The sequence below is a fragment of the Chiloscyllium punctatum genome, chromosome X (assembly GCF_047496795.1).
Source record: "Chiloscyllium punctatum isolate Juve2018m chromosome X, sChiPun1.3, whole genome shotgun sequence".
NCBI lineage: Eukaryota > Metazoa > Chordata > Chondrichthyes > Orectolobiformes > Hemiscylliidae > Chiloscyllium > Chiloscyllium punctatum.
This window is the reverse complement of record NC_092791.1, coordinates 34,865,356-34,878,022: the sequence shown is the minus strand read 5'-3', so window position 1 is coordinate 34,878,022 and position 12,667 is coordinate 34,865,356.

The window sequence follows — 12,667 nt, the reverse complement described above, 5'->3', positions numbered from 1 at the left end:
ATTGGAGAGAGAGAGTGTGTAGGATTGGAGAGAGAGTGTGTGTATGATTGGAGAGAGAGAGAGTGTGTAGGATTGGAGAGAGAGAGAGTGTGTAGGATTGGAGAGAGAGAGAGTGTGTGTAGGATTGGAGAGAGAGAGAGAGTGTGTAGGATTGGAGAGAGAGAGAGAGAGAGAGTGTAGGATTGGAGAGAGAGAGTGTGTATGATTGGAGAGAGAGAGAGTGTGTAGGATTGCAGAGAGAGAGAGTGTGTGTGTAGGATTGGAGAGAGAGTGTGTAGGATTGGAGAGAGAGTGTGTAGGATTGGAGAGAGAGAGAGTGTGTAGGATTGGAGAGAGAGAGAGTGTGTGTAGGATTGGTGAGAGAGAGAGAGTGTGTCGGATTGGAGAGAGAGAGAGAGTGTGTCGGATTGGAGAGAGAGAGAGAGTGTGTGTGTAGGATTGGAGAGAGATAGAGAGAGAGTGTGTAGGATTCGAGAGAGAGAGAGTATATGTAGGATTGGAGAGAGAGAGCGTGTGTAGCATTGGAGAGAGAGAGAGGGTGTGTGTGTAGGATTGGAGGGAGAGAGAGAGTGTGCAGGATTGGAGAGGGAGAGAGAGAGAGTGTGTAGGATTGGAGAGAGAGAGAGAGAATGTGTGTAGGATTGGAGAGAGAGAGTGTGTAGCATTGGAGAGAGAGAGAGTGTGTGCAGGATTGGAGAGGGAGAGAGAGAGTGTGTAGGATTGGAGAGAGAGAGAGTATGTGTAGGATTGGAGAGAGAGAGTGTGTAGCATTGGAGAGAGAGAGAGTGTGTGCAGGATTGGAGAGAGAGTGTGTGTGTGTAGGATTGAAGAAGGAGAGAGAGTGTGTGTAGGATTGGAGAGAGAGAGTGTGTGTGTATAGGATTGGTGGGAGAGAGAGAGAGTGAGTGTAGGATTGTAGAGACAGAGTGTGTGTGTTGGATTGGAGAGAGAGAGTGTGTCGGATTGGAGAGAGAGAGAGTGTGTAGGATTGGAGAGAGAGAGTGTGTGTAGGATTGGAGAGAGAGGGAGTGTGTAGGATTGGAGAGAGAGAGGGAGTGTGTAGGATTGGAGAGAGAGAGATTGTGTGTGTAGGATTGGAGAGGGAGAGAGAGAGTGTGTAGGATTGGAGAGAGAGAGAGTGTGTGTATAGGATTGGTGGAAGAGAGAGAGTGAGTGAGTGTAGGAATGGAGAGACAGGGTGTGTGTGTAGGAATGGAGAGACAGAGTGTGTGTGTTGGATAGGAGAGAGAGACTGTGTAGGATTGGAGAGAGAGAGGGAGTGTGTAAGATTGGAGAGAGAGAGTGAGTGTGTAGGATTGGAGAGAGAGAGAGAGTGTGTGTAGGATTGGAGAGAGAGAGAGAGAGAGTGTGTCGGATTGGAGAGAGAGAGAGAGAGTGTGTCGGATTGGAGAGAGAGAGAGAGAGTGTCGGATTGGAGAGAGAGAGAGAGAGAGTGAGTGTAGGATCGGACAGAGAGAAAGTGTGTTGGATTGGAGAGAGAGAGGGAGAGTGTGTAGGATTGGAGAGAGAGAGAGTGTGCAGGAGTAGGGAGAGAGAGTGTGTGTAGGATTGTAGAGAGAGAGAGTGTGTGTAGGATTGGAGAGAGAGAGTGTGTGTCGGATTGGAGAGAGAGAGAGAGATTTTGTCGATTGGAGAGAGAGAGTGTGTGTAGGATTGGACAGAGAGAATGAGTAGGATTGGAGAGAGATAGAGTGTGTGTCGGATTGGAGAGAGAGAGAGAGTTTGTCGGTTTGGAGAGAGAGAGTGTGTGTAGGATTGGAGAGAGAGAATGTGTAGGATTGGAGAGAGAGAGAGTGTGTCTATAGGATTCGAGAAAGAGAGGGAGTGTGTAGGATCGGAGAGAGAGATTGTACAGGATTGGAGGGAGAGAGAGAGAGATTGAGAGTAGGAGTGGAGAGAGAGAGTGTGTGTGCAGGATTAGAGAGAGAGAGAGAGTGCGTGTAGGATTGGAGAGGGAGAGAGTGTGTCGGATTGGAGAGAGAGAGTGTGTCGGATTGGAGAGAGAGAGAGTGTGCAGGATTGAAGAGAGAGAGAGAGTGTGTGTAGGATTGGAGAGGGAGAGGGTGTCGGATTGGAGAGAGAGAGAGTGTGTCGGATTGGAGAGAGAGAGAGTGTGCAGGATTGAAGAGAGAGAGACTGTGTAGGATTGGAGAGATAGATTTTGTAGGATTGGAGGGAGAGAGAGAGTGTGTAGGATTGGAGAGAGAGAGAGAGTGTGTAGGATTGGAGAGAGAGAGTGTGCAGTATTGGAGAGTGAGAGGGTGTGTAGGATTCGAGAGAGAGAGAGTGTGTGTAGGATTGGAGAGAGAGAGTGTGTAGGATTGGAGAGAGAGAGAGTGTAGGATTGGAGAGAGAGAGAGTGTGGAGGAATGGAGAGAGAGATTTTATAGGATTGGAGGGAGAGAGAGAGTGAGTGTAGGATTGGAGAGAGAAGAGAGAGAGTGTGTGTAGGAACGGAGAGCGAGAGAGTGTGAAGGATCGGAGGGACAGAGATAGTGTGTAGGATCGGAGAGAGAGAGTGTAGGAGTGGAGAGAGAGAGTGTGTAGGATTGGAGAGAGAGACAGTGTGTAGGATTGGAGAGAGAGAGGGTGTGCAGGATTGGAGAGAGAGAGAGAGTGTGTAGGATTGGAGAGAGAGAGAGTGTGTGTGTAGGATTGGAGAGAGAGAGTGTGTAGGATTGGAGAGAGAGTGTGTGTATGATTGGAGAGAGAGAGAGTGTGTAGGATTGGAGAGAGAGAGAGTGTGTAGGATTGGAGAGAGAGAGAGTGTGTGTAGGATTGGAGAGAGAGAGAGAGTGTGTCGGATTGGAGAGAGAGAGAGAGAGGGTGTCGGATTGGAGAGAGAGAGAGAGAGAGTTTGGAGAGAGAGAGAGTGTGTAGGATTGGAGAGAGAGAGGGAGTGTGTAAGATTGGAGAGAGAGAGTGAGTGTGTAGGATTGGAGAGAGAGAGAGAGTGTGTGTAGGATTGGAGAGAGAGAGAGAGAGAGTGTGTCGGATTGGAGAGAGAGAGAGTGTGTGTATAGGATTGGTGGGAGAGAGAGAGAGAGTGAGTGTAGGAATGGAGAGACAGAGTGTGTGTGTAGGAATGGAGAGAGAGACTGTGTAGGATTGGAGAGAGAGAGGGAGTGTGTAAGATTGGAGAGAGAGAGTGTGTGTGTAGGATTGGAGAGAGAGTGTGTAGGATTGGAGAGAGAGAGAGTGTGTAGGATTGGAGAGAGAGAGAGTGTGTGTAGGATTGGTGAGAGAGAGAGAGTGTGTCGGATTGGAGAGAGAGAGAGAGAGTGTGTCGGATTGGAGAGAGAGAGAGAGTGTGTGTGTAGGATTGGAGAGAGAGAGTGTTTAGGATTGGAGAGAGAGTGTGTGTATGATTGGAGAGAGAGAGAGTGTGTAGGATTGGAGAGAGAGAGAGTGTGTAGGATTGGAGAGAGAGAGAGTGTGTGTAGGATTGGAGAGAGAGAGAGAGTGTGTAGGATTGGAGAGAGAGAGAGAGAGAGAGTGTAGGATTGGAGAGAGAGAGTGTGTATGATTGGAGAGAGAGAGAGTGTGTAGGATTGCAGAGAGAGAGAGTGTGTGTGTAGGATTGGAGAGAGAGTGTGTAGGATTTGAGAGAGAGTGTGTAGGATTGGAGAGAGAGAGAGTGTGTAGGATTGGAGAGAGAGAGAGTGTGTGTAGGATTGGTGAGAGAGAGAGAGTGTGTCGGATTGGAGAGAGAGAGAGAGTGTGTCGGATTGGAGAGAGAGAGAGAGTGTGTGTGTAGGATTGGAGAGAGATAGAGAGAGAGTGTGTAGGATTCGAGAGAGAGAGAGTATATGTAGGATTGGAGAGAGAGAGCGTGTGTAGCATTGGAGAGAGAGAGAGGGTGTGTGTGTAGGATTGGAGGGAGAGAGAGAGTGTGCAGGATTGGAGAGGGAGAGAGAGAGAGTGTGTAGGATTGGAGAGAGAGAGAGAGAATGTGTGTAGGATTGGAGAGAGAGAGTGTGTAGCATTGGAGAGAGAGAGTGTGTGTGCAGGATTGGAGAGGGAGAGAGAGAGTGTGTAGGATTGGAGAGAGAGAGAGTATGTGTAGGATTGGAGAGAGAGAGTGTGTAGCATTGGAGAGAGAGAGAGTGTGTGCAGGATTGGAGAGAGAGTGTGTGTGTGTAGGATTGGAGAAGGAGAGAGAGTGTGTGTAGGATTGGAGAGAGAGAGAGTGTGTGTATAGGATTGGTGGGAGAGAGAGAGAGTGAGTGTAGGATTGTAGAGACAGAGTGTGTGTGTTGGATTGGAGAGAGAGAGTGTGTCGGATTGGAGAGAGAGAGAGTGTGTAGGATTGGAGAGAGAGAGTGTGTGTAGGATTGGAGAGAGAGGGAGTGTGTAGGATTGGAGAGAGAGAGGGAGTGTGTAGGATTGGAGAGAGAGAGAGTGTGTGTGTAGGATTGGAGAGGGAGAGAGAGAGTGTGTAGGATTGGAGAGAGAGAGAGTGTGTGTATAGGATTGGTGGGAGAGAGAGAGTGAGTGAGTGTAGGAATGGAGAGACAGAGTGTGTGTGTAGGAATGGAGAGACAGAGTGTGTGTGTTGGATTGGAGAGAGAGACTGTGTAGGATTGTAGAGAGAGAGGGAGTGTGTAAGATTGGAGAGAGAGAGTGAGTGTGTAGGATTGGAGAGAGAGAGAGAGTGTGTGTAGGATTGGAGAGAGAGAGAGAGAGAGTGTGTCGGATTGGAGAGAGAGAGAGAGAGTGTGTCGGATTGGAGAGAGAGAGAGAGAGTGTCGGATTGGAGAGAGAGAGAGAGAGAGTGAGTGTAGGATCGGACAGAGAGAAAGTGTGTTGGATTGGAGAGAGAGAGGGAGAGTGTGTAGGATTGGAGAGAGAGAGAGTGTGCAGGAGTAGGGAGAGAGAGTGTGTGTAGGATTGTAGAGAGAGAGAGTGTGTGTAGGATTGGAGAGAGAGAGTGTGTGTCGGATTGGAGAGAGAGAGAGATTTTGTCGATTGGAGAGAGAGAGTGTGTGTAGGATTGGACAGAGAGAATGTGTAGGATTGGAGAGAGATAGAGTGTGTGTCGGATTGGAGAGAGAGAGAGAGTTTGTCGGTTTGGAGAGAGAGAGTGTGTGTAGGATTGGAGAGAGAGAATGTGTAGGATTGGAGAGAGAGAGAGTGTGTCTATAGGATTCGAGAAAGAGAGGGAGTGTGTAGGATCGGAGAGAGAGATTGTACAGGATTGGAGGGAGAGAGAGAGAGATTGAGAGTAGGAGTGGAGAGAGAGAGTGTGTGTGCAGGATTAGAGAGAGAGAGAGAGTGCGTGTAGGATTGGAGAGGGAGAGAGTGTGTCGGATTGGAGAGAGAGAGTGTGTCGGATTGGAGAGAGAGAGAGTGTGCAGGATTGAAGAGAGAGAGAGAGTGTGTGTAGGATTGGAGAGGGAGAGAGAGTGTGTATAGGATTGGTGGGAGAGAGAGTGAGTGTGTAGGATTGGAGAGAGAGAGAGAGTGTGTGTAGGATTGGAGAGGGAGAGGGTGTCGGATTGGAGAGAGAGAGAGTGTGTCGGATTGGAGAGAGAGAGAGTGTGCAGGATTGAAGAGAGAGAGACTGTGTAGGATTGGAGAGATAGATTTTGTAGGATTGGAGGGAGAGAGAGAGTGTGTAGGATTGGAGAGAGAGAGAGAGTGTGTAGGATTGGAGAGAGAGAGTGTGTAGGATTGGAGAGTGAGAGGGTGTGTAGGATTCGAGAGAGAGAGAGTGTGTGTAGGATTGGAGAGAGAGAGTGTGTAGGATTGGAGAGAGAGAGAGTGTAGGATTGGAGAGAGAGAGAGTGTGGAGGAATGGAGAGAGAGATTTTATAGGATTGGAGGGAGAGAGAGAGTGAGTGTAGGATTGGAGAGAGAAGAGAGAGAGTGTGTGTAGGAACGGAGAGCGAGAGAGTGTGAAGGATCGGAGGGACAGAGATAGTGTGTAGGATCGGAGAGAGAGAGTGTAGGAGTGGAGAGAGAGAGTGTGTAGGATTGGAGAGAGAGAGAGAGAGTGTGTCGGATTGGAGAGAGAGAGAGAGTGTGTCGGATTGGAGAGAGAGAGAGTGTGTGTGTAGGATTGGAGAGAGAGAGGGAGTGTGGAGGAATGGAGAGAGAGATTTTATAGGATTGGAGGGAGAGAGATAGTGAGTGTAGGATTGGAGAGAGAGAGAGAGTGAGTCTAGGATTGGAGAGAGAGAGAGTGAGTGTAGGATTGGAGAGAGAGACAGAGAGAGAGTGTGTAGGATTGGAAAGAGAGAGAGTGTGTGTAGGATTGGAGAGAGAGAGAGTGTGTGTAGGAACGGAGAGAGAGAGAGAGTGTCGGATTGGAGAGAGAGAGTGTGTCGGATTGGAGAGAGAGAGAGTGTGCAGGACTGGAGAGAGAGAGTGTGTGTAGGATTGGAGAGAGAGAAAGAGTGTAGCATTGGAGAGAGAGAGAGAGTGTGCAGGATTGGAGAGGGAGAGAGAGAGAGAGTGTGTAGGATTGGAGAGAGAGAGAGAGAGAATGTGTGTCGGATTGGAGAGAGAGAGTGTGTAGCATTGGAGAGAGAGAGAGTGTGTGAAGGATTGGAGAGGGAGAGAGAGAGAGTGTGTAGGATTGGAGAGAGAGAGAGAGAGAGTGTGTAGCATTGGAGAGAGTGTGTGCAGGACTGGAGAGAGAGACAGTGTGTGTGTAGGATTGGAGAAGGAGAGAGAGTGTGTGTGTAGGATTGGAGAGAGAGAGAGTGTGTGTATAGGATTGGTGGGAGAGAGAGAGAGTGAGTGTAGGATTGGAGAGACAGAGTGTGTGTGTTGGATTGGAGAGAGAGAGAGTGTGTAGGATTGGAGAGAGAGAGAGAGTGTAGGATTGGAGAGAGAGAGTGTGTGTAGGATTGGAGAGAGAGGGAGTGTGTAGGATTGGAGAGAGAGAGGGAGTGTGTAGGATTGGAGAGAGAGAGAGTGTGTAGGATTGGAGAGAGAGAGAGAGAGAGAGAGTGTAGGATTGGAGAGAGAGAGAGAGAGTGTGTCGGATTGGAGAGAGAGAGAGAGAGTGTGTCGAATTGGAGAGAGAGAGAGTGTGTGTAGGATTGGAGAGAGAGTGTTTGTAGGATTGGAGAGAGAGAGAGAGTGTGTGTAGGATTGGAGAGAGAGAGAGAGAGAGAGTGAGTGTAGGATTGGAGAGAGAGAGAGTTTGTGTAGGATTGGAGAGAGAGAGAGTTTGTGTAGGATTGGAAAGAGAGAGAGTGTGTGTAGGAACGGAGAGCGAGAGAGTTTGTAGGATCGGAGAGACAGAGAGAGCTTTTAGGATCGGAGGGACAGAGATAGTGTGTAGGATCGGAGAGAGAGAGTGTAGGAGTGGAGAGATAGAGAGTGTGTAGGATTGGAGAGAGAGAGAGAGTGTGTAGGATTGTAGAGAGAGAGAGAGAGTGTGTCGGATTGGAGAGATAGAGAGAGTGTGTCGGATTGGAGTGAGAGAGAGAGAGAGTGTGTAGGATTGGAGAGAGAGAGAGAGTGTGTAGGATTGGAGAGAGAGAGAGAGAGTGTGTCGGATTGGAGAGATAGAGAGAGTGTGTCGGATTGGAGTGAGAGAGAGAGAGTGTGTAGGATTGGAGAGACAGAGTGTGTGTGTTGGATTGGAGAGAGAGAGTGTGTCGGATTGGAGAGAGAGAGAGTGTGTAGGATTGGAGAGAGAGAGTGTGTGTAGGATTGGAGAGAGAGAGGGAGTGTGTGTGTAGGATTGGAGAGGGAGAGAGAGAGTGTGTAGGATTGGGGAGAGAGAGAGTGTGTGTATAGGATTGGTGGGAGAGAGAGAGAGTGTGTAGGATTGGAGAGACAGAGTGTGTGTGTTGGATTGGAGAGAGAGAGTGTGTCGGATTGGAGAGAGAGAGAGTGTGTAGGATTGGAGAGAGGGAGTGTGTGTAGGATTGGAGAGAGAGAGAGTGTGTGTGTAGGATTGGAGTGGGAGAGAGAGAGTGTGTAGGATTGGAGAGAGAGAGAGTGTGTGTATAGGATTGGTGGGAGAGAGAGAGAGAGTGAGTGTAGGAATGGAGAGACAGATTGTGTGTGTTGGAATGGAGAGACAGAGTGTGTGTGTTGGATTGGAGAGAGAGACTGTGTAGGATTGGAGAGAGAGAGGGAGTGTGTAAGATTGGAGAGAGAGAGTGTGTGTGTAGGATTGGAGAGAGAGTGTGTAGGATTGGAGAGAGAGAGAGTGTGTAGGATTGGAGAGAGAGAGAGTGTGTGTAGGATTGGTGAGAGAGAGAGAGTGTGTCGGATTGGAGAGAGAGAGAGAGAGTGTGTCGGATTGGAGAGAGAGAGAGAGTGTGTGTGTAGGATTGGAGAGAGAGAGTGTGTAGGATTGGAGAGAGAGTGTGTGTATGATTGGAGAGAGAGAGAGTGTGTAGGATTGTAGAGAGAGAGAGTGTGTGTAGGATTGGAGAGAGAGAGAGTGTGTGTAGGATTGGAGAGAGAGAGAGTGTGTGTAGGATTGGAGAGAGAGAGAGAGAGAGTGTGTAGGATTGGAGAGAGAGAGTGTGTATGATTGGAGAGAGAGAGAGTGTGTAGGATTGCAGAGAGATAAAGTGTGTGTGTAGGATTGGAGAGAGAGTGTGTAGGATTGGAGAGAGAGAGAGAGTGTGTAGGATTGGAGAGAGAGAGAGTGTGTGTAGGATTGGTGAGAGAGAGAGAGTGTGTCGGATTGGAGAGAGAGAGAGAGTGTGTCGGATTGGAGAGAGAGAGAGAGTGTGTGTGTAGGATTGGAGAGAGATAGAGAGAGAGAGTGTAGGATTCGAGAGAGAGAGAGAGTATATGTAGGATTGGAGAGAGAGAGCGTGTGTAGCATTGGAGAGAGAGAGAGAGTGTGTGTGTAGGATTGGAGAGGGAGCGAGAGAGAAAGTGTGTAGCATTGGAGGGAGAGAGAGAGTGTGCAGGATTGGAGAGGGAGAGAGAGAGAGTGTGTAGGATTGGAGAGAGAGAGAGAGAATGTGTGTAGGATTGGAGAGAGAGAGTGTGTAGCATTGGAGAGAGAGAGAGTGTGTGCAGGATTGGAGAGGGAGAGAGAGAGTGTGTAGGATTGGAGAGAGAGAGAGTATGTGTAGGATTGGAGAGAGAGAGTGTGTAGCATTGGAGAGAGAGAGAGTGTGTGCAGGATTGGAGAGAGAGTGTGTGTGTGTAGGATTGGAGAAGGAGAGAGAGTGTGTGTAGGATTGGAGAGAGAGAGAGTGTGTGTATAGGATTGGTGGGAGAGAGAGAGAGAGTGAGTGTAGGAATGGAGAGACAGAGTGTGTGTGTAGGAATGGAGAGACAGAGTGTGTGTGTTGGATTGGAGAGAGAGACTGTGTAGGATTGGAGAGAGAGAGGGAGTGTGTAAGATTGGAGAGAGAGAGTGAGTGTGTAGGATTGGAGAGAGAGAGAGTGTGTGTGTAGGATTGGAGAGAGAGAGAGAGTGTGTCGGATTGGAGAGAGAGAGAGAGAGTGTGTCGGATTGGAGAGAGAGAGAGAGAGTGTCGGATTGGAGAGAGAGAGAGAGAGTGAGTGTAGGATCGGAGAGAGAGAAAGTGTGTTGGATTGGAGAGAGAGAGAGAGTGTGTCGGATTGGAGTGAGAGAGAGAGAGAGTGTGTAGGATTGGAGAGACAGAGTGTGTGTGTTGGATTGGAGAGAGAGAGTGTGTCGGATTGGAGAGAGAGAGAGTGTGTAGGATTGGAGAGAGAGAGTGTGTGTAGGATTGGAGAGAGAGAGGGAGTGTGTGTGTAGGATTGGAGAGGGAGAGAGAGAGTGTGTAGGATTGGGGAGAGAGAGTGTGTGTGTATAGGATTGGTGGGAGAGAGAGAGAGTGTGTCGGATTGGAGAGACAGAGTGTGTGTGTTGGATTGGAGAGAGAGAGTGTGTCGGATTGGAGAGAGAGAGAGTGTGTAGGATTGGAGAGAGGGAGTGTGTGTAGGATTGGAGAGAGAGAGTGTGTGTGTGTAGGATTGGAGAGGGAGAGAGAGAGTGTGTAGGATTGGAGAGAGAGAGAGTGTGTGTATAGGATTGGTGGGAGAGAGAGAGAGAGTGAGTGTAGGAATGGAGAGACAGATTGTGTGTGTAGGAATGGAGAGACAGAGTGTGTGTGTTGGATTGGAGAGAGAGACTGTGTAGGATTGGAGAGAGAGAGGGAGTGTGTAAGATTGGAGAGAGAGAGTGTGTGTGTAGGATTGGAGAGAGAGTGTGTAGGATTGGAGAGAGAGAGAGTGTGTTGGATTGGAGAGAGAGAGAGAGTGTGTGTAGGATTGGAGAGAGAGAGAGTGTGTAGGATTGGAGAGAGAGAGTGTGTGTCGGATTGGAGAGAGAGAGAGAGATTTTGTCGATTGGAGAGAGAGAGTGTGTGTAGGATTGGAGAGAGAGAATGTGTCGGATTGTAGAGAGATAGAGTGTGTGTCGGATTGGAGAGAGAGAGAGAGTTTGTCGGTTTGGAGAGAGAGAGTGTGTGTAGGATTGGAGAGAGAGAATGTGTAGGATTGGAGAGAGAGAGAGTGTGTCTATAGGATTCGAGAAAGAGAGGGAATGTGTAGGATCGGAGAGAGAGATTGTATAGGATTGGAGGGAGAGAGAGAGAGAGTGATAGTAGGAGTGGAGAGAGAGAGTGTGTGTGCAGGATGAGAGAGAGAGAGAGAGTGCGTGTAGGATTGGAGAGGGAGAGAGTGTGTCGGATTGGAGAGAGAGAGTGTGTCGGATTGGAGAGAGAGAGAGTGTGCAGGATTGAAGAGAGAGAGAGAGTGTGTGTAGGATTGGAGAGGGAGAGAGTGTGTCGGATTGGAGAGAGAGAGTGTGTAGGATTGGAGAGACAGAGTGTGTGTGTTGGATTGGAGAGAGAGAGTGTGTCGGTTTGGAGAGAGAGAGAGTTTGTAGGATTGGAGAGAGAGAGTGTGTGTAGGATTGGAGAGAGAGAGGGAGTGTGTGTGTAGGATTGGAGAGGGAGAGAGAGAGTGTGTAGGATTGGGGAGAGAGAGAGTGTGTGTATAGGATTGGTGGGAGAGAGAGAGAGTGTGTGGGATTGGAGAGAGAGAGTGTGTCGGATTGGAGAGACAGAGAGTGTGTAGGATTGGAGAGAGGGAGTGTGTGTAGGATTGGAGAGAGAGAGAGTGTGTGTGTAGGATTGGAGAGGGAGAGAGAGAGTGTGTAGGATTGGAGAGAGAGAGAGTGTGTGTATAGGATTGGTGGGAGAGAGAGAGAGTGAGTGTAGGAATGGAGAGACAGATTGTGTGTGTAGGAATGGAGAGACAGAGTGTGTGTGTTGGATTGGAGAGAGAGACTGTGTAGGATTGGAGAGAGAGAGGGAGTGTGTAAGATTGGAGAGAGAGAGTGTGTGTGTAGGATTGGAGAGAGAGTGTGTAGGATTGGAGAGAGAGAGAGTGTGTAGGATTGGAGAGAGAGAGAGTGTGTGTAGGATTGGTGAGAGAGAGAGAGAGTGTGTCGGATTGGAGAGAGAGAGAGAGAGTGTGTCGGATTGGAGAGAGAGAGTGAGTGTGTAGGATTGGAGAGAGAGAGAGAGTGTGTGTAGGATTGGAGAGAGAGAGAGAGTGTGTCGGATTGGAGAGAGAGAGAGAGTGTGTCGGATTGGAGAGAGAGAGAGAGAGTGTCGGATTGGAGAGAGAGAGAGAGAGAGTGAGTGTAGGATCGGAGAGAGAGAAATTGTGTTGGATTGGAGAGAGAGAGAGAGTGTGTGTAGGATTGGAGAGAGAGAGAGTGTGTAGGATTGGAGAGAGAGAGTGTGTGTCGGATTGGAGAGAGAGAGAGAGATTTTGTCGATTGGAGAGAGAGAGTGTGTGTAGGATTGGAGAGAGAGAATGTGTCGGATTGGAGAGAGATAGAGTGTGTGTCGGATTGGAGAGAGAGAGAGAGTTTGTCGGTTTGGAGAGAGAGAGTGTGTGTAGGATTGGAGAGAGAGAATGTGTAGGATTGGAGAGAGAGAGAGTGTGTCTATAGGATTCGAGAAAGAGAGGGAGTGTGTAGGATCGGAGAGAGAGATTGTATAGGATTGGAGGGAGAGAGAGAGAGAGTGAGAGTAGGAGTGGAGAGAGAGAGTGTGTGTGCAGGATGAGAGAGAGAGAGAGAGTGCGTGTAGGATTGGAGAGGGAGAGAGTGTGTCGGATTGGAGAGAGAGAGTGTGTCGGATTGGAGAGAGAGAGAGTGTGCAGGATTGAAGAGAGAGAGAGAGTGTGTGTAGGATTGGAGAGGGAGAGAGAGTGTGTATAGGATTGGTGGGAGAGAGAGTGAGTGTGTAGGATTGGAGAGAGAGAGAGAGTGTGTGTAGGATTGGAGAGGGAGAGGGTGTCGGATTGGAGAGAGAGAGAGTGTGTCGGATTGGAGAGAGAGAGAGTGTGCAGGATTGAAGAGAGAGAGACTGTGTAGGATTGGAGAGATAGATTTTGTAGGATTGGAGGGAGAGAGAGAGTGTGTAGGATTGGAGAGAGAGAGAGAGTGTGTAGGATTGGAGAGAGAGAGTGTGTAGGATTGGAGAGTGAGAGGGTGTGTAGGATTCGAGAGAGAGAGAGTGTGTGTAGGATTGGAGAGAGAGAGTGTGTAGGATTGGAGAGAGAGAGAGTGTAGGATTGGAGAGAGAGAGAGTGTGGAGGAATGGAGAGAGAGATTTTATAGGATTGGAGGGAGAGAGAGAGTGAGTGTAGGATTGGAGAGAGAGAGAGA